At 38.9% G+C, this 25,468-nt stretch overlaps 1 protein-coding gene and 1 long non-coding RNA gene across 4 annotated transcripts in view; one reads left to right on the top strand and one right to left on the bottom strand.

The window, feature by feature from the left end:
• SYNPR (synaptoporin) overlaps positions 1–25,468 on the top strand; it is a 336,540-nt gene that overhangs the window by 136,095 nt on the left and 174,977 nt on the right. The gene's annotated exons all lie outside the window — the stretch shown is intronic.
• The window catches only part of LOC103784978 (uncharacterized), a 229,928-nt gene continuing 213,148 nt past the window's right edge, over positions 8,689–25,468 (bottom strand). For both annotated transcript variants that reach the window (XR_001337952.3, XR_008624758.1), the window contains exons 3-4: positions 14,030–14,150; positions 8,689–11,114 (exon numbers count right to left, since the gene is read on the bottom strand). This is a non-coding gene — a long non-coding RNA (uncharacterized LOC103784978). The remainder of the gene's footprint in view (positions 11,115–14,029; positions 14,151–25,468) is intronic.

Genomic DNA, 25,468 nt, shown 5'->3' on the forward strand with positions numbered 1-25,468 from the left:
TCATCAATATTAAATTTGGATGAAGGAAGGGAGTTGGAAACTGAGCAGTATTAAAAGATAAGGCCAGAGATGTAGGCAGAAGGCTGGGATCAGCCATCCTATAAACCTTTTGAACTTGAACCTGAAGATTACCAGGTACCACTGAAGCATTTCGTGCAAGGGGATAATAGGATCAGATTTGTGTTTTAGGTAGATAACTCTGCTGGAGTCGTGGTGGATGGCTTTAATAAGAGATCTGAGAAAAGTCACTCAAATTCGGAACCTGCTATTGCATCTTTTTAGCAGGTGGATTTTATGTTTATTCGTGCCTTCAGGGTTCCAAGTGTTCATGTCATTATCTTATCTCATTTGAAGCACAATTGAAAAATACACAAATCAGTGTACTATTATACTTTATTCTTTTTATGGTTAAATTAGATAACGATCAAAAAATGACATTGGCCTGCTCACTTGTTAGAAACCATAAAATAACCTTCCTCATTAAAAAACCATTTTTCCATCACGAAGCAAATTTGGAACAAGGTACAGTGTGTCTTTAATCTCTCTTTAATTGATGCATATTGCTTTTTATCATATTCCATGACTCACCATGTTTTGACTATAGCTGACTTGAACTGTAACAGTCTGTTACCTTTTTGCCACAGTTTGCTACAGGCTAACAGGCCAATGAGACTATTAACGTAAAAGTTAAGATTCGTTTGGTCTTAAGTTAAATAATGAGTAAATAATTGAGAAAGAATTCTAAAAAGGAACCCCTGAAGGCTTATGTAATAGTTTATTTGATCCACATAAAAAGCGAGATAGGAAATCAAGTTTCTGCTAGTTAGACAAAAGCTATTTTCCTTCATTAACATGAGTGATGAGAACAAAAATCAAGAAAAGACCCTTAGAACAAATAGAGCCTCAAATACCACTTTGGCAGAGTACAGTTATGCTAAGCTAGAACTTTAAATAGCAACACTCTGCATACTTTTGGCTTACCCCATTGAAATCACTATGAGCTATTGTTTTATTGTCTGCTGTTACATGTAAGTTGCTGGCAGCTGCTGATGGTGATTGCTGCTTGGGGAAGAGGAACTGGAAAGAAAGATCCCTTACCAACTGTTTTCCATGCTGCCCAGATGTGAAAGGCTCCACTGCCCTAGAAGGATAATGGAGGAGTTGAACATTAACAAAAGAAATGATATTTTAGAAGCTAGGAGCTGAAGTATCCTCAAATTAGGAGCCTTTCTCCATTTATTTTCTTAGTAACAGTTGGGTGTGAGTATAAGAAACCCCAAGAGGAGAGAGAAAAAAAATATATAAATATATATACATATATAGAGAGAGAGAGAGAGAGAGAGAGAGAGAGAGAGAGAGACAGAGAGGGAGAAATCTGAAAAACAAAGGCCCCTGGTTGTTCTTTCTCAGGCAGTAGCTTGGGTATCTTGATTGACAACCTCTGTTTTGAAGCCAATATTGTGAATAAGATAATGATTCTTATGTGGGAAGAAAGGCAAAAAAGGCTTACAGTGATTTAATAACAGCTTTCTGCTGGCTAGATATCTGAAAACTTAAAATGTAGTTGACAGTAATTAGTTTTGTGGGCTTTTTTCTTAAAAACGTAAAACATTAAATATCTTTTGAAAAAACCTCACACACAATAGGGGCACATCTGATGGATTTCTTACTTTTTGGAGTTTTATTAGGTTGCAAATGTGTCACTTCAGCCTTGGTTCCAAGTCTATTGAATTTGTAGAAATGTAAAATAGGACTTCCTGCAACAAATGGGCCAAGTGTCTTCTTCAGCATGAAAACAGTGACAGTGAGATGTCAACAATGCTGCAACAAACCTGTCTTTGTCTTTTCATTATTGCAATTCAGAAATATTGTGAATATTCAGATTGATTGCAAAAACTTTCAGAAACAACCTTCACTAACAAAAAGATAGGGAATTTTTTCCACTAAATATTTTGAATCAGTCAAGATCAAATCTACCTGCTACTGACTATTTTTCTTAAAGCTAAAAGAAAATTTATTTGGAGGAGGAGAACATGTAAGTCTCATTACCAACTGTCTATATAAACTGAAGCTTTCCAGCCTATATAGATCCCAATTGCAATGAATATCATTTGCACATATAATGAAGTTAGTTAGCCAATGTGTTTATGCTGAAGTCTTCTCCTTGTATACATATGTATATTTTGAATCTTACCACTTTCTAACTTACAGTATGGTCATTTGTATACTTTCGTTTTATCTCTAAAAGAGCAAAATTTTCTAAACTCAGGAATGTGCTACTGCAGGCTTTTACTGGCTCACCAGAGCCCATTGTTAAATTTTCAAGGATTTTATGATCCAGTTGTTAAATAAGTTCACTATTAAAAATTAAATTAGATAAACTTAAAATTGAATGAGTTATAACAAAAAAACATAAATGCTGAAAATATATTATTTATGAATTCTTTTCCTACTTTTTACTGTTATCTATGCTCTTGCAGTTCTTTATGCATATCATATCTTTATGGTTAAAATACTATAAAATGGTGTGCTCCTATACATCCCCTCACAACACAGCATTCAACAACAGCATGCTGGTAGCTCAAAACCAATCATGCTGATAGCATTTACACCATGGAAATAGGCAAATGCCATAAATTAAAATTTGCTTTATTGTTTTAATTGTCTAGACCAGACACTGGCAAATCTGGCCAAAAATTTGGCCCAAAAAGCCAAATCCTGTCTCAGAGAATTAAGAATTTTTTTTTTTTTTACGTTTTTAAAGGTTATTTAAAAAAGAAAAGAAAAATATGTGACAGATCATATGTGACAGTTTTTTTCTTTAAAGGGCTGGTAGTAAATGTATTAGGCTTCATGGGCCCTGTAGAACCTGTCACAACTGCTCCACTCAGCCATTGTAGCACAAAAGCAGCCATAGACAATATGTAACCAAATCAACGCGGCTGTTTTCCAATAAAAATTCAAGAAAAACAGCTGGTGGGCCTTACTTGGCCCACAGGCCATAGTTTTTCAACCAGTGGTGTAAGTTGCAAACACAAATAATTAAGTCTGTGTTCTGCAAGCGTCCTTCTAATCAATAAATTATAATTGTAATAAATATTTAGATCTAGGTAATACCCTTAAAGAATTAAAAGTATCAATGACCTTTCCCTGCAGCAAATTGCAACACAGCTAATTTGAATCACTTTGCAGTTATATTAAATGGAAAATTCCATCTCTGAATGCTCTTTGGTCAATCATGTAATGGCAGTTGTGAAATGAAGTTGTGTGGTTTTAAAGCACTTTAAAGTTGCCTGATTCACTTAGCCATACTGTTACTCTCAGAAAGCAACAGATGATTACAAACAAAGCATCTATTTATTCATCAACCCACTGATGATCTTTCAAATAAGCTGAAGCCAATTGGTTGGAGTAAGATACACTTAATTTGACTGAGACTCTTCTGTTGAATCACTGAACTTCACATTTCAGTTCACAAGACTGTTTTTAGTAAGAAGGCTGGCATTTTATTGTATTTCATTCTATTTATATGTGTGTATTTACGTGCAGTCACATGTAAACACCCATACACAGAATCTGGATCAAAAATGCTTTTGGCTGGCTACTCTGGCTCATGCCTGTAATCCCAGCACTCTGGGAGGCCAAGGAGGGTGGATCACCTGAGGTTCGGAGCTTGAGACTAGGTTGGGCAACATGGTGAAACCCTGCCTCTACCAAGAAATAGAAAAATTAGCCAGGCGTGGTGGTGCATGCCTGTAGTCCCAGCTATTCTGGTGGCTGAGGTGGGCGAATTGCTTGAACCCGGGACGTGGAGGTTTCAGTGAGCTGAGATTGTGCCAATGTACTCCAGCCTTGGTGACCGAGTGAGACTCTGTCTTAAAAAAAAAAAAAAAAAAAAAAAAAAAAAAAAAAACACAGAAGTTATTGCTATGCTCCTCAGTGTATTAGTCCGTTTTCATGCTACTAATAAAGACACACCCAAGACTGTGTAATTTATAAAGAAAAAGAGGTTTAATGGAGTCACAGTTCCACGTGGCTGGGGAGGCCTCAAAATTATGGTGGAAGACAAGGAAGAGCAAGTGACATCTTACGTGGATGGCAGCAGGCAAAGAGCTTGTGCAGGAAAATTCCCCCCTATAAAACCATCAGATCTCATGAGACTTATTCACTATCACAAGAACAGCACAGGAAAAACCTGCCCCCATGATTCAATTACCTCCCACCAGGTGCCTCCCACAACACATGGAAATTCAAGATGAGATTCAGGTGGGGACACAGCCAAACCATCTCATTCCACTCCTGGCCTCTCCCAAATCTCATGTCCTCACATTTCAAAACCAGTCATGCCTTCCCAACAGTCCCCCAAAGGCTTAACTCATTTCAGCATTAACTCGAAAATCCACAGTCCAAAATCTCATCTGAGACAAGGCCAGTCCCTTCCACTTATGAGCTTGTAAAATCAAAATCAAATTGGTTACTTCCTAGATACAGTGGGGGTACAGGCATTGGGTAAATGCAGCCATTCCAAATGGGATAAACTGGCCCAAAGAAAGGGGCCAGAGGCCCCATGCAAGTCTAAAATCCAGCAGGGCAGTAAAATCTTAAAGCTCCAAAATGATCTCCTCCTTTGACTCCATGTCTCACATCCAGGTCACACTGTTGCAAGAGGTGGATTCCTATGGTCTTGGGAAGCTCAGCCCCTGTGGCTTTGCAGGGTGCAGCCTCCCTCCTGGCTGCTTTCACGGGCTGGTGATGAGTGTCTGCAGCTTTTCCAGGCATGCAGTACAAGCTGTCATTGGATCTACCACTGTGGGGTTTGGAGGGCAGTGGCCCTCTTCTCACAGCTCCACTAGGCTGTGGCCTAGTAGGGACTCTGTGTGGGGGCTCCCACCCTACATTTCCCTTCTGCACTTCCCTAGCAGACTTCTCCATGGGGGTCCTGCCCCTGCAGCAAGCTTTTTCCTGGACATCCAGGCATTTCCATACATCCTCTGAAATCTAGGTGGAGGTTTCCAAACCCCAATTCTTGACTTCTGTGCACTGGCAGGCTCAACCCCATGTGGAAGCTGCCAAGGCTTGGGGCTTGCACCCTCTGAAGCCACAGCCTGAAATCTACCTTGGCCCCTTTTAGTCATGGCTGGAGTGGCTGGGACACAGGGCACCAAGTTCCTAGACTGCTCACAGCAGAGGGACCCAGGGCCCAGCCTATGAAACCACTTTTTTCCTCCAAGGCCTCTGGGTCTGTGATGGGAGGGGCTGCTGTGAAGCCCTCTGACATACCCTGGAGACATTTTCTACACTGTCTTGGTGATTAACATTCAGCTCCTCATTACTTATGCAAATTTCTGCAGCTGGCTTGAATTTCTACTCAGAAAATGGGATTTTTCTTTCTATCATATTGTCAGGCTGCAAATTTTCCAAACGTTTATGCTCTGCTTCCCTTATGAAACTGACTGGCTTTAACAGCATCCAAGTCACCTCTTGAATGCTTTGCCACTTAGAAATTTCTTCCTAAATCATCTTTCTCAAGTTCAAAGTTCCACAAATCTCTGGGGTGGGGACAAAATGCCACCAGTCTCTTTGAAAAAGCATAGCAAGAGTCACCTTTGTTCCAGTTCCTAACAAGTTCCTCATCTTCATCTGAGACCACCTCAGCCTAGATTTCATTGTCCCTATCATTATCAGCAATTTGGTCAAAGCCATTCAACAAGTCTCTAGGAAGTTCCAAACTGTCCCACATTTTCCTGTGTTCTTCTGAGCCCTCCAAACTGTTCCAACCCCTGCCTGTTAGCCAGTTCCAAAGTCGCTTCCACATTTTTGGGTATTTTTACAGCAGCACCCCTCTCTACCAGTACCAATTTACTGTATTATTCTGTTTTCACACTGCTGATAAAGACATACCCAAGACTGGGTAATTTATGAAGAAAAAGAGGTTTAATGGACTCACAGTTCCACGTGACTGGGGAGGCCGCACAACTATGGTGGAAGACAAAGAGGAACAAGTCACGTCTTACACAACATGGCAGCAGGCAGAGAGTTTTGCAGGGAAGCTCTCCCTTATAAAACCATTAGATCTCATGAGACTTATTCACTATCACAACAGCATGGTAAAGACCTCCTCCCATGATTCAATTACCCCCACCAGGTGCCTCCCACTTGTGGGAATTCTAGATAAGATTTGAGTGGGGACCCAGCTGAATCATATCACTCAGTCTTTCCACCTTTTAATCTGGAAAGTCTGGTCACAACTGCTTAGAATTTAGGCCCAGGAGCTACTAAGAATTAGTAGAATATTTGGTTTAATAGAGTCTTAATAATTTTCATGAATTTTTAACTTCCTCTTAGAGGGCAACATTTATGTGACTGTACATTCTCTCCACTTTTTCTAGAGTTCCTCCATAGGCATCCTCAAACAGAATGGTATCTTAATAGTGTCTCACTTGTCAAACAAACTCTTATTTATTTGAGACATCATGGGAAGGGTCACAGCCTGTTCCTTGAAGGCTTTGCAAAGTAATCAGGCAGTGTAAGTGATGGCAAGCCCCCTGGATGTGGACTCAGCCCACCTGAGTTCTAGGCCTGGCCTTGCCTTTAGGTCACTGTGTGAAGCCAGACTAGTTGCCTCCCTGCCCCAGCCTCAAAACTGCTATAGCCATCAAAACTGAACTAGGACCAGACAAACTCTAATATCCCTTACAGCTCACACTCTATGATACCAAATACTTAGAGGTGGAAAGCATGTCCCTCTTGGGCAAAGGGTTGTGGTCTAAGGGAAAGAAGCTGAACTGGAAGTTGTTGGTGACAGAGCTACCCCAAAGATTGAACACAGACAGCCCTCATGTCCTATCAGGTCTAAGGCCTGCTTAGTTTGTCCCACAAAATATAAAGTTGTTTATTTTTTTTCTAATTTACTAATATGTAAAGGTAAGAAGATTTTATATAAAAATCTGGATTGTCAGCTTTTCTTGAAAAACTAAAAAATCTAGCAACCATGGTCCCCCACATTTCCCAAATGCAATATGATCAGGAGCTGAGTAGCAGTTGCCCCATGAAGTGGGTCAGGGAAGTTAGAGACTATTGATATCTTAAGCACAGACTGCAGAAGGTGATTTTCCATGAAAGGCATGTGAAGCTCTCATGTGAAGGATCAAAAAGGGCTCTTCTTTCTTAACACAGAACAGAGAACATATCATTTTAGGCATCAGCTCATGAGCAATACTAGTTCTATATTCATTTTCTTCGTTGAAAGTAGTCTATTTGGTGAAGATTCCAGTTTTTTCACATTATAGCTTTCATAGGGAAATAGCTATGATGGTTTGCATAAAATGTTTAGACCTTATCTACCTAGTAGTAAATCTAACAAAGGGAGTGCAAGATCTTTATAGGAAACATATGTAAAATGTTATTTATGCATTGAAAAAGAAGACAAGAAAAATGGCATGATATAACATGATCATGGATGAGAAGATTCAATATTGTAAAGATGCAAATTTTCCCCCAATTAGTCTATAAATTCAATGACATTTTAATTAAAAATGTACCAAATATTTCAGGTATCCTGGTAAATTTATTTTCAACTTAATCTAAAGGCATAAAATACAGGAAAGGCCGAGATAATTCTGAGAGAGAAGACAAAAGAGAGGGCAATGTTATAATATATATGAGGCTTATAGCAAGGATATTATAATTAAAACAGCAAGGTATTGGTATAGTAGTAATCAAATACACAAGTGCATCAGAACAAAAAGCTGGAAAATAGATATATGCATATATGGAAATTGCTGTATCTGAAACTGCAAATCAGTGCAGAAATGATGAACTACTTGATATGTAGAAATTATCTTTCTTTATAGAAAAAGAATTGTATTCCTACCTTCCCTTATGCAAAAATAAACTCCAAAGAATTAAATACCTAATTGAGAAAAACAAAACTCTGAAACTATAATTTAAAAATGGAAAATATCTTTATAATTTCAGATCTAGGAGGAATTTCTTAAAACAAGTAATAAAAGCAAATGTTATTTTTTTAAAGATAAAGTTAGGCTTTATTTTAAATTTTTATATGACGAAGGATATCAACCAAAGGCAATAGGCAACTGGGAAAAGATACTTTCAACATTTATAATGGGCAAAGGAGTTGTATTCAGAATGTTTAAAGAACTTATAAATCAGTGAGAAAAAATACAAATAGAAAAATGGGCAGAAGATACTAAGAAGCAATTTTTAAATTTAATTAATTAATTTTTTGAGTCACGGTCTTGCTGCCTCCCAGGCTGGAGTGCAGTGGCGTGATCATGGCTCACTGCAGCCTCAACCTCCCAGACTCAAGCAATCTTTCCACCTCAGCCTTCCAACTAGCTGTAACTACAGGCACATACCACCATGCCCAGCTAATTTTTAAATTTTCTTGTAGAGATGGAGTCTCCCTATGTTGCCCAGGAATGGTCTTAAACTCCTGGGCGCAAGTGATTCCCCGGTTTTGGCCTCCGAAATTGCCGGGATTACAGGCATGAGCCACTATGCCCAGCTTCTAATAGGCAATTCACAGGAGAGGATGCTCAGGTACATAACACAATATGAAAAGATAATTAACTTTACTAGTAATCAGGAAACGTCAAATTAAAATAGGAGAAATAAAAACATACGTCCACACAAAGATTTGCAATTTTATTTGTAATAGGCAAAAAACTGGAAACCACCAACTGTTAATTAAAAGATAAATATATAGACAAAATATAGTATATCCATACACTGAAAAAAAAAACCTAAGCTCTGATAATAAGATGGATGAATCTCAAAAATCATTATGCTGAGTGAGAAAATTCAGACTAAAAATATATATATAATATTATTTCATTTGTTTAAAAAATCTAGAAAATGAAAATTAATCTATATTAAAAGAAAACAGATCAGTTGTTGCCTTGTGTATTCATTTCCAATTGTTGCATATTAAATTACCTTGAGCTTAGAGACTTAAAACAACGCACATTTATTTTCTCCTAGTTTCCATGGGGCAAGAGTTACCCAGGCACTCTGCTCAGACTGAAATCAGGGCTGCAATCTCATCTGAGGCTTTAGGTCCTCTTGCAAGCTCTTTGGTTGTTGGCAGGATTCAGTTCTTTACAGCTGGAGGACTGAGGCCCCACACTCCTACAGGCCCTGCCCTTCTCTGCCACAGGGCCCTCTTCACACATGGCAGTTTGGTTCTTCCAGGCTACCAGGACAGCTTGCCTGCTTTTTCAAATCTTTGTGGCTTCTGTTTCTGACTTTTAGAACCTCTTTTAAAGAGCTCATATATTATATCAGGCCCATTTGGGATAGCCTCTCTTTTGATTAACTTAAAGTCAACTGATTAGGGATGTTCATTACATATTGCAAGAACTCTTCCCCTTTGCCACATAATGTAGGCTAATCAGTGAGTGTTGTATCATTATTTTTACAGGTTCCACTCACATTCAGGTTAGGAAATTACACAGGGTTTGTACACCAAGGGGTGGGAAACTTGAGGCCATCTCCTGTTTACCACACCCAGGGTCAGAAGTTGAGGGAAAGATGTAAATAAGGCAGTCTCATTTTATCAGTGTTCTTAACTACTTTCTACATTGCTATGTGTTCTCCCTTCTTTTTAAAATGGGACCTTTTCCCTAATACAATGGAAATGTCAATTGCTTTTCCTTTTTCATTGTTCCATCATGTAGACACATGAAAAAAAAATACTATTTTAAGAACAAGATGATCAACGTCTACAGTGCATTGAGTGAATAAAAAATTGAGAAAGAAATGAATTGCAAAGAGGCACAAGGAAACTTTTAGAGGTGTCGGAAATCTTCAATATCTCAATTGTGGTGCTGGTTTTATGGGTATAATCATTTCTTAAAATTCATCAAATTGTACCCTTTAGATATATGCAGTTTGTTATATATCAGTTATGCCTCAATAAAGTCATAAATTAAATAAAAACATTTTCACCCATCAGATTGGCAAAATATTGAAAGTCTAAAAGTACCAAGTATAAGCAATGATGGGACATAATGGAAACACATACAGTGCCGGGGCAGGAGTGTGTAAACTACAGATGGTTTTGGTCATACCTAGAAAAAAAGATGAATATGGCTATATTTTTAATACCCCCAAATTTCACTGCTATATAGATATTGCAGAGAAACTCACCCATTTCCACCAAGAATAAATACAAGGATACTCATTGTATATTGTTGCAATAACAAAAATTGAAAACAACTTAAATGTCCATCATTAGACAAATGAATAAGCATGACATATTCATAAAAGGAAACACTATTCAGGAGTTAAAAATGAATAAAGGGGTCTGTATATATCAACATAGATCTTAAAAATCTAATGTCTAGAAAAACACATTGCAGATCGATTGTTCATTATGATAACATCTATGGAATAAAAGTGCAAAATATTGCTGCATGCTATTTATTGAAAAATATAGGTAACACATGTACATAACAACATGGATGAGAAAAAATACACGTTCATGACTTTGGGAGAAAAGGGAATAAAATTGGAGACAGACCTAAAAGGGAGCTCAGTTTCATCATCTATTTTTTTCATTTAAAGGATTCAGAAGCAAGTATGGAAAACATTAGTGTTTGTTCATGCTGGTGGCGGATATTGAGCGACTGTTATACAGCAAATGGACTCCCTGCCCCACACACATAGAAGCTAATACTATGGCACCAGCTTTTGAGAAAAGAAAGGCTTTGTTACAAGGCTGGCCAGCGAGGAGACAGGAGAAGGACTCAAATCAATCTCCCTCACTTGGGGCCTGGGGCAAGTATTAAGGGGTTGGATGACAAGAGAAAGGATTTACAAATGTTGGCTTGGCAAGGTCCAGTTGGAGGTCTTCAAATTTGACCATTTACAATAAGGCATGTTGAGGCAGATTTTAGTCCCAGATCTTCCTGGCCAACAGACCCCTTACTTTGAAAGAGTGCCGGTGGTCATATTGCAGCAGGTTCTGGTCATGTCCCATCTTCTTGGTTCCATGAGGAGGAATCATTGGTTCTGGATGTTGTTAGAGGTCAAAGCTGTTTCTGTTACACATGCCTAGGCTGTATCACTTGCAGTCTTGGCTCTGTTAATGCCTATAAGCCAATGCAACATTCTGTTACCAGCAGAATAGGGCCAGGGCCAGTTTGGGCTGGTTTGGCAGTTACATAAAGTTTCACTTTATTTTGTTTTTAAATTATCACCTATAAATAACCCTTGTCTAAATATGAGAATAACATCAGAAAAATCCAAAGTGAGAGACATTCTATAAAATACTTTGCCAGTTCTCTTCAAAATGTCAAGGTCATTAAAAACAAGGAAAATCTGAGAAACAGTCTAAAGAGACATCATGAATAAATGTAATGTGGTATCTTGAGTAAGATTCTAAAACAGAAAAGGCACATTAGGTTAAAAACTAAGAAACTCAGAATAAATTATGAGCTTAAGTTGGTAATAACATATCAATGTTAGTTCATTAATTGTGTCAACTGTACCCTAGTAATGTCGAAAATAAAGGAAGCTGGGTGCAAGGTATATGGAAACTCTCTGTTATATTCTTGCAACTTTTCTGTAAATCTGAAGCTATTTTAAAATGAGAGCTTATTTTTTTGAAAAAATCACCTATAGTTCAAAGAAAACATCTTGGTGGGGTGTCATGTAGGAAAATACTATTTTGAAGGTAGGCCAGTCTATATTGAAATCCTGGCCCCTCCACCCATGCCCACAACACCTTTGGGACTACTTCAGCTTCCATTTCCTCTTTTGCAAAATGAGAACAATCTCTACCTTGGAGAATGATTGAGACATTAAATAGGAATGCATAAAGCATTTAGCACATAGTAAAGGCTCAATAACAATTACTTATTATTTCCATTTTATTGTAGTTATTGTATTATTATATATATCAAATGTGTTTGTTTTGATTATTAGGTAAGAAAACCATAATATCTTTAAACCTTCCAGATTAAAAAAAATAAACAAGCTTCGCTTTGCAATCACTCTGTTAGCACACACCAAAATGTACACAATATCAACAATCCCTTTGATAATATGGGGCACTTTGGAGGGAGGGGAGCTATTAGTAAGTTTACTGGACTTTATTCTCTTTATTCTTAGGTGAATTTTCCTTACCACTCTTCATAAGTTCAGACCAAAATATCTTCATTACACCACTATTCAGTGAGAGGGAAGGACAGAAAGGAAAAGCTTCGGACAAAGACAGTAATCTTTCCTCAACTAAATTAAGGAAGAGAAAGTACAACCCTTGTGTGTAAATTTTTTTAGCACAGTGATCCTTCTTCCTAGCATATGTGCCCAATCCCAATCACATTAGATCCATCCTGTTAGCGGGGAGGAGGGGAAAGGGTGGTCTTCCTGCTGCCCTTACCTCTCTCCATTTTATCTTTAAAATGAAATATTGTGCCATCACAAAAATCCTGTTTTCACAGAATAGTGCATGAGATGGAAAAATGCTCATGATATAAACATCAGGGAGGAAAAGCAGGATTAAACTCTATCTATAGAGTAATTCACATTTTGGGGGGAAATGAGCAAATATTCATGTGCAAAGAGAAAACGCTGTAAGGATAAACTCTCCACCCAAAGAGTAGTCAGCTGATTGGTGGTATACAGTAAACTTCATTCTGTATAGTTTTTGTGTTTTTCAGACAATAATAGACATTACTTAAATAGACTGAAAAGAGATAGGGGAGGTATAGGTTAATTTGTTATTATGGGTATACATGCTACAAATGATTAATGGTAAACAATGATATGAAGGTGGTTTACAGTCCCAGGAGATAACTCCTCATGTAGGAATAAGATTCAAGGTGCTCTTCTCCAATAACAATATTAAGATACCATTTTTGAGCTCTCATTATAAGCACACTTCCAAGCTCTTGGCAGGGACTATTTTCATTGAATTCTTAGGCTGTGGGATCTGCCTGCCTAGGTTCAAATTCGGCTTCATCCATTACTATCTGTGTGACCTTAGGCAGGTTACTTAATCTCTCTGAACCACAGTATTCAGATATGTGAAACAGGGATAAAAATAACACTTATTCATGGAATTATTATAAATATTAAATGAACTTATGGAAATAGACTTTTTTATTTTTTTTTTAGTAAGATGAAGTCTTATTCTGTCACCCAGGCTGGAGTGCAGTGGCACAATCTCGGCTCACTGCAACCTCTGCCTCCCAGGTTCAAGTAATTCTCCTGCCTCAGCCTCCTGAGTAGCTGGGATTACAGGCATGCGCCACCACGCCCAGCTAATTTTTTTTGCATTTTTAGTAGAAATGGGGTTTCACTATATTGGCCCAGCTGGTCTTGAACTCCTGACCTTGTGATCCACCCGCCTCGACCTCCCAAAGTGCTGGAATTACAGGCATGAGCCACAATGCCCTGCCAGAAATACACTTTTAAAAATGTCCTAGCATATAATAAGTGTTCAACAAAAGTTTGCTATAAGTATGCCCATTATGTGGATGAAGATGATAAGGCTTAGAGAAGCTGAGTGATTTTCCAAGGTTATGTGCCTGTAAGTGGGGAAGCATTCAAACCCTTGTCTTCTCAAACGTTATTCTTTTAATCATTGTACCACAAATTACTTTCACTAATTAGGCACATGAAGCTTAAGGCTCTGCAGACAGTTGACTTGGGCTGGAACTGTCACCAGTAACCTGCATTCTTTCCCTACTTTATGTCAGCCACAAAGAAAGAATGTCAAATTAGAAAGGCAATCAGGTTTTATTCAGTGGCCAAAGAAGGGGAGCTCATGATCTAAAGGCACCTCTTCCCAGGCAATGGGGGGGTATGGGAGTTTTAAGGAGTTGAATGTAGGGGGAGGTATGCAGGCATGTATAGGGTGGAGTTCCAAGTGGTAGGTGCATTTCATGAACATACTTCTCCATATATTGCATGTACACAAAATGGCGGTGATCTTCACTTAGCAGAGGGGATTTTAGTATGATAATGATATGTTAATCATTCAAAGGTAACTAGAGGTCACCTCCTTTGGTCTGCACCAATTTCTCACCAGTCTTGACTTCCTCTGATAGGGGGTCACAAAGTTGCTTTTGGCATCCAGTCCATTTGGTTTCTTCAAGCTGTTGTGCCTATCAATAAAGAGACTAGAAGAAAAAAAAAAAACAGCTAAAGTTTTTCCACTGCAGGGCAGTTCTGGTGACAGAATTTCTTTTTTTGTCTCAGCAAAGAAGTTAAGTTGCTTTGCATTCAAATTCAACTTCAAAATTAATTTAAAATAATTTTAAAATAACTCTAAAACTATGTCGAGCCTTCTAGTTCTACCAGAATAAATATGCTTCTTGGGTATATCCATACTGACAGCTGCATTTCTTCAAGAAATGACATGACAGAAGAGTGTCCTCCTAAAATTCAAACTTGGAAGACCAACCGGTCTCAAGCTACTTGTTTGAAAGGATGAGTTATATAAAATGGCATGTTCTTTATCTTAAAAAAAAAAAAAGTATTACAAAGCCCCAAGGAGACAATAAAATGTAAAAGAATCTGTTACCTTGATTTTATTTACTGCTTTTTTTTTTTTTGAAAGCCAACACTGAGCTATATATTGATATACAAGACAAACCATTTCTTGGCATATTTCAACTTGTCTGAAAGTCAGTTACTTTGGTTACAGCTCAAAGGACAAGTTCTCAGTAAAGAATAAATAATGTATTCACATTAATCATTTCCCCAGTGTATAAAGTATGTATCAACTAGGATGAGAGAGAGACTGGCCTTGGGAAGAAAAGTACATACTTAGAACAAGGGTCTCAGCAGATTTCTGTCCTTTGATGAGCTCAGGATAGCTCAGGTAAGCCACATGGAACCACTGCTCAGAAATCCATAGGACAGGGCCCTCACGCCCCAGCTCAGCCACTGGTTGTCTCTGAGGAGACAGAAGCTTCATATTTAACCCTTCTTGGCCTTTGGTCTCCCTCCACAATGGAGGAGTGGGTGGAAATAAGGCAGTGGTTCTCCAAACTGGTAGATTCTGATTAATCCCCTAGAGGGGAGCTCAGCGCATACAGAGATTCTTGGGCTCAAACCCAGATCTACTGGATCAGAATCTCTGGATATGTGGCTTGAGAACCTGCGTATTAAACAAGTTCATTAGCTCTTTCTCATACAGTTCTCCGAGTTCTCACCACACACTCTTGTTTAATAACCACCAGAGTGATGATTTCTGATTTCCAAGGTCCAAGCCAAGTATACTGTGGCAGAATAATGATTCCTTCAGTGCCTCTCAACTCCAGAAATGGAAACTGAATAAGTCAGTAATTACCTCTAAGCACTAGTTTTTTCTAAAAATGTATTTTCTGTCTGCTCATTTAATTTCCTTATCTTTTTTATTGTCTTTATCTTTGAACCAACAATTTCATAGTTGGGAATTAAACGAATTGCAGCGTTGTTTACATGATATCTTCCATTTATTGATTAACTACACTGTGTTCAGACACTAGACTGTTATGTATCATCTTGAATATTAAAAATGAAATCTCAAAGAGTCGTTATTCTCTTTTCACAGATTTTAAAAAGCAGGTGTATTGAGGCTAAGTTGGCCAAAGCCACAGAATTCATGATCAGAAAATTCAGGATTTGAAATCATTGTTAGAAGATCAATAACATGTGCTGTTTAAATCACATTATTGCCTCTGTTTAGTAATTGTAGACTAATTAAATATCTCCAACTTGGGGAAATATTAAAATAAATTATTGTATATTCACTGTATGAAACATAAGATAGCTATTAGAAGCATGATTTACAATATGAATATGACTAGGTCAACTCTATGTATGCATGTTTTATCAACTATTGCTGCATAATAAATCATGTAAAACTCAATGCTTAAAACAGTAGGCGTTTATTATTGCTCATTTGTCTATGGGAAAACAAGTGGTTCTGCTGATCAGCTGGGCTTTTTGGGTGTCAGCATTTGGGTCAGCCAGATACTGACTGGTCTAGGCTAGGACAGACAGCCTCGCTGACATGTCTAGTGGTCAACTGGCTATTGGCTGGAGCAACGGGATGATAGATGATGTGTCTCTTCAGTGTCATCCAGCAGGCTAGCCTAGGCTTATTCCCATGATGACTTGGAAAAGTTCCAAGAGAGTGGGGATTGCAAGGCAGCTTAAGACCTAGGCTCAGAATGTGCACGATTTCACTTCTGCCGTATGCTGTTGGCCAGAGAAAGATATGAGGTGACTCCAGATTCAAGGAGTGAGAAAATCAACCCTATTTCTTGCATAAGAAAAGCCACAAAGTCACATAGAATGAGTGTGGACACAGGAAAAGGAATAATAGGGTCATTTTGTTCAATCAATATGCTACACACATGAACGAGAACTGGAAGGCATATGGAAAATGCAGAGAACTGATGTGTTGGCAAGTTAGGGCTGTGAAAGATTTTTCTTTTTTCTTTGTATCTTTGTTATTTCATATAGGTGGTTATAATCCTGTCAGTGTAACAAACAATGTTTGAGAGCAAAAAACAGTAAGAGAAGCCATAGCAAGCATAAGATCAACAACTACATTACTATGCTGAAAGGATTGTATCAATAATTTGCATATCATAAACCAATATAGCCTTCTTCTCTGTAGAGCATGTAGGTGGGTAACAATGGAAAGAGCCTCAAACTACTCAAGTTAAGTAGGTCTCCAAAATATATCCAATGGCTGTGGATCTGAAGTGGAATTTAGTCATGAGATACCCAATTATTCTTAGCACTTCTGCTCACTCTGTGTATTACCAGGACTGGCACCATCTTAGGACTGCAACATTTCAGCCATCTTTGGAATCCCTAGGGAACAATTCTTCCTTAATAGATATGATTTCTGATAGTCAAAGTTTTGTCATTTAAGAACCAAAATTTCAAGTTGTTTTAAAAAAGACTGTAACTATTTTAAATAGAAATTCTTAGTTAAATGTATAACTTGTTGACATCCTTGTGTTTTAAAATAGAGTTGATGGAAAACATTTTAACAGTTTTTTGACAACATTGTTCTTTGCCAGAATGCAACGACATCCTCAGAACCTGTGAAGCAGAGCAGGGTTTCTTTGCCCTTACATAAAATATTCTGAGAATGCCATGCTTTCAAGTTCTTCTTTCTGCTCCTTCATTGTTTTTGTGCTCTCTCTTGTTCCCATGGGGCTCTAAGTGTGCCTTCTTCTGACAGTTTGTTCTGTTTTACTTGGCTTCTTCTAATATGCTGTGAACTTAGAAAAACCAACCTTATTAGGACTATTTGTCAAGGAAGAGGAATTAGGCTCTAGGTAAGGACCAGGGAGCCTCTCATCTGAGTAAGATACATGGTCATTAGTGTATGAAAGGCTTGGTGACATATCCTTCGTCTGATTTTTTTTTCTTGGTTCTTGCCTGTATCAAAACATAGACAAGAGCTAGGTTGTTGGGAATCTGAAACTTTGGCACATTGCCAGATGTGAAGGAAGTACAGATATGCATGACCTGAGTGAATAAATAAAATGCATCCAATGTGGGCTAATTGTACTTAGGACATTAAATATTCCATAACCTTATTTTGTCAAAGGTCAGTTTTTCAAATAAATTAAAGACTTTTTCAAAGCATTAACACGTCTTTACATTTTATTTTAGGGTATCAGTGAGTTTGTTCATTCCACAGTTTCATTCATTCACTCCTACACTGAGAATACACACACACACACACACACACACACACACACAACCTTATCCTCATGGAAATTGTGTTCTTGTTTGGAAGATAGAAATAGATGTACATAATTGTGAAGTCTTAAGACAAACAGTATAACTGAAACAGATCAGCCAGTGTGGAAGTACGTAAGATGGAGGAAGAAAAGCACCTCCTAGACCTTTGCATCCCTGTAAAATGTGGTTGGTAATATCCAATTAACAGATGTTTTGCTGAGGATTTATTGTGACACAGGGTGAAGTCATATGTACTCAAAAAAGTTTATTATATAGATGATGTGGAAGGCAATCTAAACTAACAGAAAGTATAACACTGTGCTATCTGAGAGACCTAGATTCGGAGCTTATTTTCATCACTTATTTGTTGGATTTTTGCTTAGCTCCATTTTTTTTTTTCTTTCTGAAGAATGGGGATAACTTCTACCTTGCAGTGCTGTTGGAAGAATAAAATAAAATGACACAAGTAAAGTGTCACAGGCAGTAGCTGGAAAAGTAAGTGTTCCATGAGTATCAGCTTCTTTCCTCTTTTCCTCTTCACAGAGTGGGTGACAACTGAGCTGGGTTTTGAAGGATGAGTAGGAGTTCACAAACCTAATCATGAATCCCCCACAGGGAAAGTGGCCTTTCAGCAGAGTGAGATATGGGCATTTGCTTCTAAAACTGGAAGATGATTTGTGAAGCTGTTGCTTCCTGGGCAGCAGAGCCAACAACACTTCTCTATTTCTTTATCTGTATTTAATAATGTTGGCTCATTAACCTAGTGGACTTATGAACTCACTGGTGCTACCTCACTAATAAGATATATTTGAGGTCTCATTTCAATCTAATAGTGATGTGGAATTTACCCTGATAGGAAGGACAGAGAAGAAAACACTAGAAATCAATAACATTGAATGACCTAGCAGAATTTTGAACATGTACAAGGGGGAGTGGAATATTTCTTCCACAATCAAGTGCCCAGGGTTTGAAGTTAAATCAGGTGTTACAAATAAGAAGCTTGAGATCTCATTATTTAGATTAGGTCTGTCCATTCATTCAATGGGTATATATTTATCACCTCTCACTTGCAAAATATTGGGTTAAGAGAACAGACAAACATGAAGATGGCTAACTATGACACAGGATGAAATGAGGGTTATACATGAGAAAAAACTAAAAAGGATGGAAGTGGTAATTTATCTGGTTTTTTGAAGGAAAAGTAGAGTCATGGTTGGCCAAGGAGAGAAGCAAAGCATTCTATGTGGAGAGAACAGCATAAACCAAGGGCAGAGGCTTGAAAGCACGTGGCTGCAACGGAAAGAAAAAGAAAGTGTGAACTGTTACACAAATCATCAAGCCCATTAAAAACAAAACCAACAAACAAAAAGAAAAAAAAAAATCACTGAGAAGTACAGCCAGAACCAACATAATCTTTCCTTGGAGCCCTCATTAAAAAAAGTCATAGTTTCCCTTTTCTTTTTTTTTTTTTTTCTTCCCTGTTTGTGACTTAGACCTTTCCAAAGCACCTGTATGCATTGCAGCAGGCACTGTTAAGGCCATGCACCTAAACCTGCGGAACTCACCACACAGGACTTCAGCATTCTGTCTGTAGGCCAGTTCTCTCTAACTGAGGGCTTCAGGCTGTGAAGACGGATAGACCAGAAAGGCAGGGAATTTGATGCTTGCAGGAGCCAATAAGAGAAAGGAGTTGGAGGATAAATTCACCTGCTTCCCGCACCTCCTATAATACCTCTGAAGCATGTTCACACTATCTTCCAGAGCACCCCAGTGAGGTAGCCCCAGTTGCCTACCACAGGCACCTGCTCATGGATGCATTCTTTATCAAATCCCTTCATTTCCCTGTCTCAATTCCCCACTCTCTTTTCTGGAATCATCTCCCAAATAAACTACTTGCATTTATGTCCTTGTCTCTCTGGAGGACATTCTCGGGGAGGGGCAACCCCAAGACAGCATTGTTTAAGCCTTCTGGTGGTACACAGGGCAGCAGTGTTGATGAACTGACATGGAAAAGATTAGGGATGGTTTAAGGTAAGACAGCAGAATCGAAGCTGATTTTAAGAAGTGGTTCTGGGAGTATTTCCATGTGCTTTTGAACTTTAATTTTTTAAAATTTAATTGTATCTTAAGGAGGATTAAATGAGTTAATTCCTATGAATTGCTTAGGAAAGGGCCTGGCACATACATTTCAACATTGTCATTGCTCTTATTGTTTTTAGATTAGCCCCTCCTCTTGTTTTGGTGTGTGGCAGTATGCTCCCTGAAAGAGGCAGACCCAGACAAGAAAGAGGTAGGAGAGGGAGGGATGGGCCTGAGGCCTCACTGATCTTGTTTCCACACTGTGGAGCTGATGCCTGCAGGCAGCTTCTCTCACCTTTGGTGAGACTCCCCTTCCTGCTCAGAGCTTGTGTTGAACATGGAACTCACCTTGTATGACAAGTTATGGTGGCCTTCTTCATGATCATTCAATGTAATCACTAACCTCATGTGCTGTACAAAGATTCCCTGTCAAGTTCCCTGTGGGAAAAGGGAGCTGGGGGAGTTGGTAATTCCAGATTTCTAAGTACTCTACCCTCCTGGCTTCTGATTCAGGAGAGGTCAGGGTTTGGAACTGATAATCCACGTTCTTTTATAAGCTGCTCGGGTGATTCCGATGGGCAGCCAAATCTGAGAACCACATTGCTATGTGGCTTTGTTCCCCAGGATCCATATCACAGAGTATTGTGTGTTATAACAGAAAGGGTGGAAGCTTTTTCTGAATAGGGTCTAAGGCTGACTTTCCTTTTCTAACTAATGTCAGAACAAGTGGCGCTACAGCCCCTTACAGGGAGTTTTTGTCTCCACACTTCCAGCAAAATGAGAGGAAAAGTGTTGCTCCTAGAGTTGAGATAAGTGACATTCTGGAAATATCAGAATGTCCTGTTCTTCAGACTGACTCTCTTAATTTGTATCATTTAAAGACTTGGGGATGGTGTAAGAAGGAACTAACATTTCAAGGAAGACATTGGTAAGACATTCTATTTTAAAAATAGAGGCACAGCTGAAGAAAGAAAACTGGTTTTTCTCTGTGTGAGAATGAACAGTTCACATGGCATTTTGGACTGTTCTAAACAGGCCTGCAGTAATACATAATCAACTATTGGAGGAAAGATAGTTTTGTCTTATATTTATGGAGGGGACACTGAACACAGAAACTAAGAATAACTGTACTTAGTACTGCACGCTTCGGTTCTCAAAGTACTTTCGCATGAGCTGCTTCGTGGTGGCTTCACCACTGCCCCATGGGATACCAGGGCTGCAGCACCTCCCCTTGCAGCCCTGAATCCGAGGGTTCGGGAAGGTGTAAATTAGAAATATAAGAAGCCTCACCCAGATAGGAGGGATTTTTTGGTTAATAAAATTGTAGAAATTTTGCCAGCTAAATGGATTACCCTCATATCATAGGGATGCAGAAACACCTCTGGCGTAAGACATACTCATCAAAAGAGAGAGGTTTTTACAAATATTTTATAAGCACTCCAATTAAAATCATGCCCCAGATCCCTTTAGACCAACTCCATTCCTTTGCTGCAGGGCATCATCACCACACACATCCCTAAGACTGGGGTGGGTCAGGAGCTGAGAGCAGAGTGGGGAGAATGCTTTCAGATGGAATCTTAAACAAGCAGATCATGACTAGGCTTTTTGGAGCTCCATGAAAACACTCAAATGTTATACACTCTACGTTTCATAAACTACATGGGGAGAAACAGACTTTCATCCTCTTTCCTACCCACGCCTTATTTTATTAAGAGCTGTAATTTGGTCTGGGTTCTGGAGGCATATTGGTTTAACAGGGGTTTTTTTTAACTCAATTTGTTGAAAAGGAAAGAAAAACCAGAAAGCCATTTTGTAAGTGTTTGATTCTGAAATGTATCTTGCCTGTAGCTTTAGGAGAGAGAGTACATTTCACTTGTGTCATTGTAATTTCCATCAGCCTCAGCTGTGTATTATTTATATACCTCAGCATTGTTATTCCCATTTTATAGGTGAATAAACAGAAGTTTGGAAAGGCTAAGAGAGTCTCATCAATACACGCAGTTGGCGATGACACCCCCCCTTCATGGGGAAATGATCAGCGAAAAAGTCAAGTACCTCTTGATCAAATTTACTATTCATATCTCAGTGTACTGGGCAAGATTATTGAAAATGGTTTCCATGTTTTTCTTCTTTCACTCTTATTACAGTACTAACAAGATTCTTGTAAAAACTGGACCTCAGGGATTCTTTCTGATATAAAGTCTTAATCCTTAATCATAGCAACAACTATTCATCTTCTGGTTCCATACCAGGCTTTAAGAAATGTGTGTTAGGAACAGCCAAACTCCTAAGCCATCAATTTGCTGATAGAGCTCTCCCTGTTATAAAAAATAATAGAAGGAAAACAAACAGATGTATCTCTGCTATTTTTGACTAGAATTATGAAAATAGGCATCAGAAAAGTCATTTATTTTCTCTTCTTTAATAATAAGCAAAGACTTATTTAGTGCCTACTATGAACAATGTAATATTGTGTGCTATGCAGAACTGCAGAAAGAGTGAATCTACTGCTCAGCAGTTTATGGTGGGACCACTTTTAATCCCCTGTACCAGAAGAGTAGATAATTATATCTATCACCAGAAATTATACAACTGAAATACAACATTGTTTTAATCTCTAAACAACTGTCAGGAAGGAAATGCCCATCTCCCACCTTGTATATGCTAAACTTGCGCACATTCGCAAGACTGGGTAATGTGGAGATTTATAACCTGGGCTTTGGAAACAGACAACCCAGGTTCAAGCCTTTGTTCAAATACTTACTATCTAGGCAGACTTTGGCAACTTACTGAACCGCACTAAACCTTATCATTTTCGTTTGTAAAATGATGATAACAATAGATTCTAGTAGATCAGGTTGAATGATAATCAAATGACATAATCCATGAACAGCGCTTAGGCTGATACCCAGAAACAAATATTAGCACCATTATTGGAATTAGAAAGGTCCATGGTAGGAAATCACAACTGCCAAATTTCTCCATTACGTAAGTGGTTCTCCACAGTTTTTCATTTAAGATCTAAAACATTTTGTTCAAATGCTATCATGTTCAGAAACCCGGGATACAGAGAAAACAGTGGAGTGGGCTGGTTGAAGCAGAGAAGGGATGTGGAACCCTGGTTCCTTTGACTGCCCCTAGCACACCCTCCCATCTTCATGGTGTGCCCTGGAGCATCTCCATGGAATTCCTGGCGTTCGGCTTAAAAAACTAAGCTATTAAATATTATGCCTGTAATTACATTGTAAGCTGAGATGATTTCGTTGTTTGAATGTACCATCTATATTCTCACATATACACAAATTTCACCAAAATATTTGATGGTTGTATTTTACATTTTGAACATTGAAAGTCTAGGCCAATATGTTCATATACCTACCTTTATAATTAAGAAATATGTCAGAGTAATTCAGCATTATGTATTCACTCATGTAACAATGTGTATTGAGAATTATTTATATACCAGGCCCGTAAGTTCCTGGCTTGCACAGTAACTCAGAAAGATTCTAAGTTCCTTTCAGCAGGGACCATGTTTACCTGTTTCACCACTGTATCCACAGAGTGATACAGTACATGGCATGTGCATGGCATATAACACATACGCCATAAACAATTGCAGAACTGAAATTTTTAGGCAAATGAATGGTTGCCCTTTTACTTTAGAAGATTAACAACTTTCTCATGGATTTGAGAATTGTTGTTTCCTATTGAGGACGTGAGCCCCCAGGTGAGTTTTTTTTTTAATACTTTAAGTTTTAGGGTACATGTGCACAATGTACAGGTTTGTTACATATGTATACATGTGCCATGTTGGTGTGCTGCACTCATCAACTCATCATTTAACATTAGGTATATCTCCTAATGCTATCCCTTCCCCCTCCCCCCACCCCACAACAGGCCCCAGTGTGTGATGTTCCCCTTCCTGTGTCCATGTGTTCTCATTGTTCAATTCCCACCTATGAGTGAGAACATGCAGTGTTTGGTTTTTTGTCCTTGCGATAGTTTGCTAAGAATGATGGTTTTAGCTGTGATATGTAAAACCTGAGTCGCCTTATCTCCTGAGTCAAAGTCTTTTTGGGATATTTAGGGAGTTTCTAAAGGGACTCAGCCCCTCCATTGGCTTGAAATGTTTATTTAGGACAGAAATGAAAGCACTTAATGATCTGGAATTATTGCCTGAGATCCAGGGCCTGTGGATGGACATCCAGGAATCCATGGACAGCCCTCCAGCAAGAATCAAAAAAAAGCAACTGTTCATGGACCCAATCGATAGACTGAGTCTCCGAATACTCAGAAATGCCAGTAGTTTCAACAAATCTTTATTTGCTTCAAGCCATGTGCCTCAATCGGATTTCCATACTCCCTGATATTCCAGCAGGGGAAGACTGTTAAATCTTTCTCTACAGGGTATGGGCTTTCCTTTCTTTCTTTTTGAGACTGAGTCTTGCTCTGTTGCCCAGGCTGAAGTGCAGTGGCACAATCTCAGCTCACTGCAACCTCCGCCTCCCAGGTTCAAGCAATTCTCCTGCCTCAGCCTCCTGAGTAGCTGGGATTACAGGCACCTGCCACCACGCCTGGCTAATTTTTGTATTTTTAGTAGAGATGGGGTTTCATCATGTTAGCCAGGCTGGTCTCAAACTCCTGACCTCAAGTTATCTGCCCACCTCGGCCTCCCAGAGTGCTGGGATTACAGACATGAGCCACCGTGCCTGGCCCCTTTTCTTTCTAAAACATGAACAGCTCTTTCCTCTAGAGACAAAATAAAAGAGCATGTAGTATTATCTCTATCAAACAACCTGGCAAAGGGTATCACTCTCATCCTTATTATTGTTAGATGTTAAATGCTTGCTATGCACTTAACACCTTGTATGCATTCGTTTACAAGCGCCCAATTTTATCGGTTAGGGCAAGTGACAAGACCACACAAGTAGTAATATACAGAGCTGGAACTAGAATCCACCTGTTTGTGTTAGTCAGGTTTCAGGCAGGAAATAGCTGGCACACTCAAACAGAGTGATTGAGGGGAGTTTTTTGAAGGGGCAAGTTGAAAAGAGGTAAACAAGGTTTAAGCAAAAAAGAAAAGGGAAGGAAGGGAGGAGAGACAGAGAAAGAAAGAAGAGTGAGAGAGACAGAGAAAGAAAGAAGAAAGGAAAAAGGGAAGGAAGAAAGGAAGGGAAGGGAGGTAGGGAGGGAGAGAAAGAAAGAAAAAGAAGGAAAGAAAGAAGAAAGAGAAAGAAGCTGTAAGGATGGAGAGGGCCACTTCACAGCACCTGTGGCCTTCGCTAGAGGAACATAGCCAACTTCAGGACCCATCACAGGGACTAAGGGAATAAATACCCTGACCTCAGTCTCCTCTCACCCTCTAATTACCTGGCAGTATTTCTTATTATTAGCACCTCCCATTAGGATGCCTCAAAGAAAGGGAGCTTATTGATTGGGTCCATTAGTTCAGCCTGCTGGGACACAGATTAGGCAAGAAAGTGACTCTAGAGGGACAAACAAAAGCTCTCCAGCACAATGTCTGCCTAAAGGGGAGCATGCTTAGCCACATATATTCTGTCTCCAAATAATTCTGTTTATCCCTTATTCAGCAAATAGTCATTGCTTGGCCGCTCTGTGCTGGGCACTTTGCTTTGGGCTGAGGATACAGAGATAGTAAGAT

The sequence above is a fragment of the Pan paniscus genome, chromosome 2 (assembly GCF_029289425.2).
Source record: "Pan paniscus chromosome 2, NHGRI_mPanPan1-v2.0_pri, whole genome shotgun sequence".
Lineage (NCBI taxonomy): Eukaryota > Metazoa > Chordata > Mammalia > Primates > Hominidae > Pan > Pan paniscus.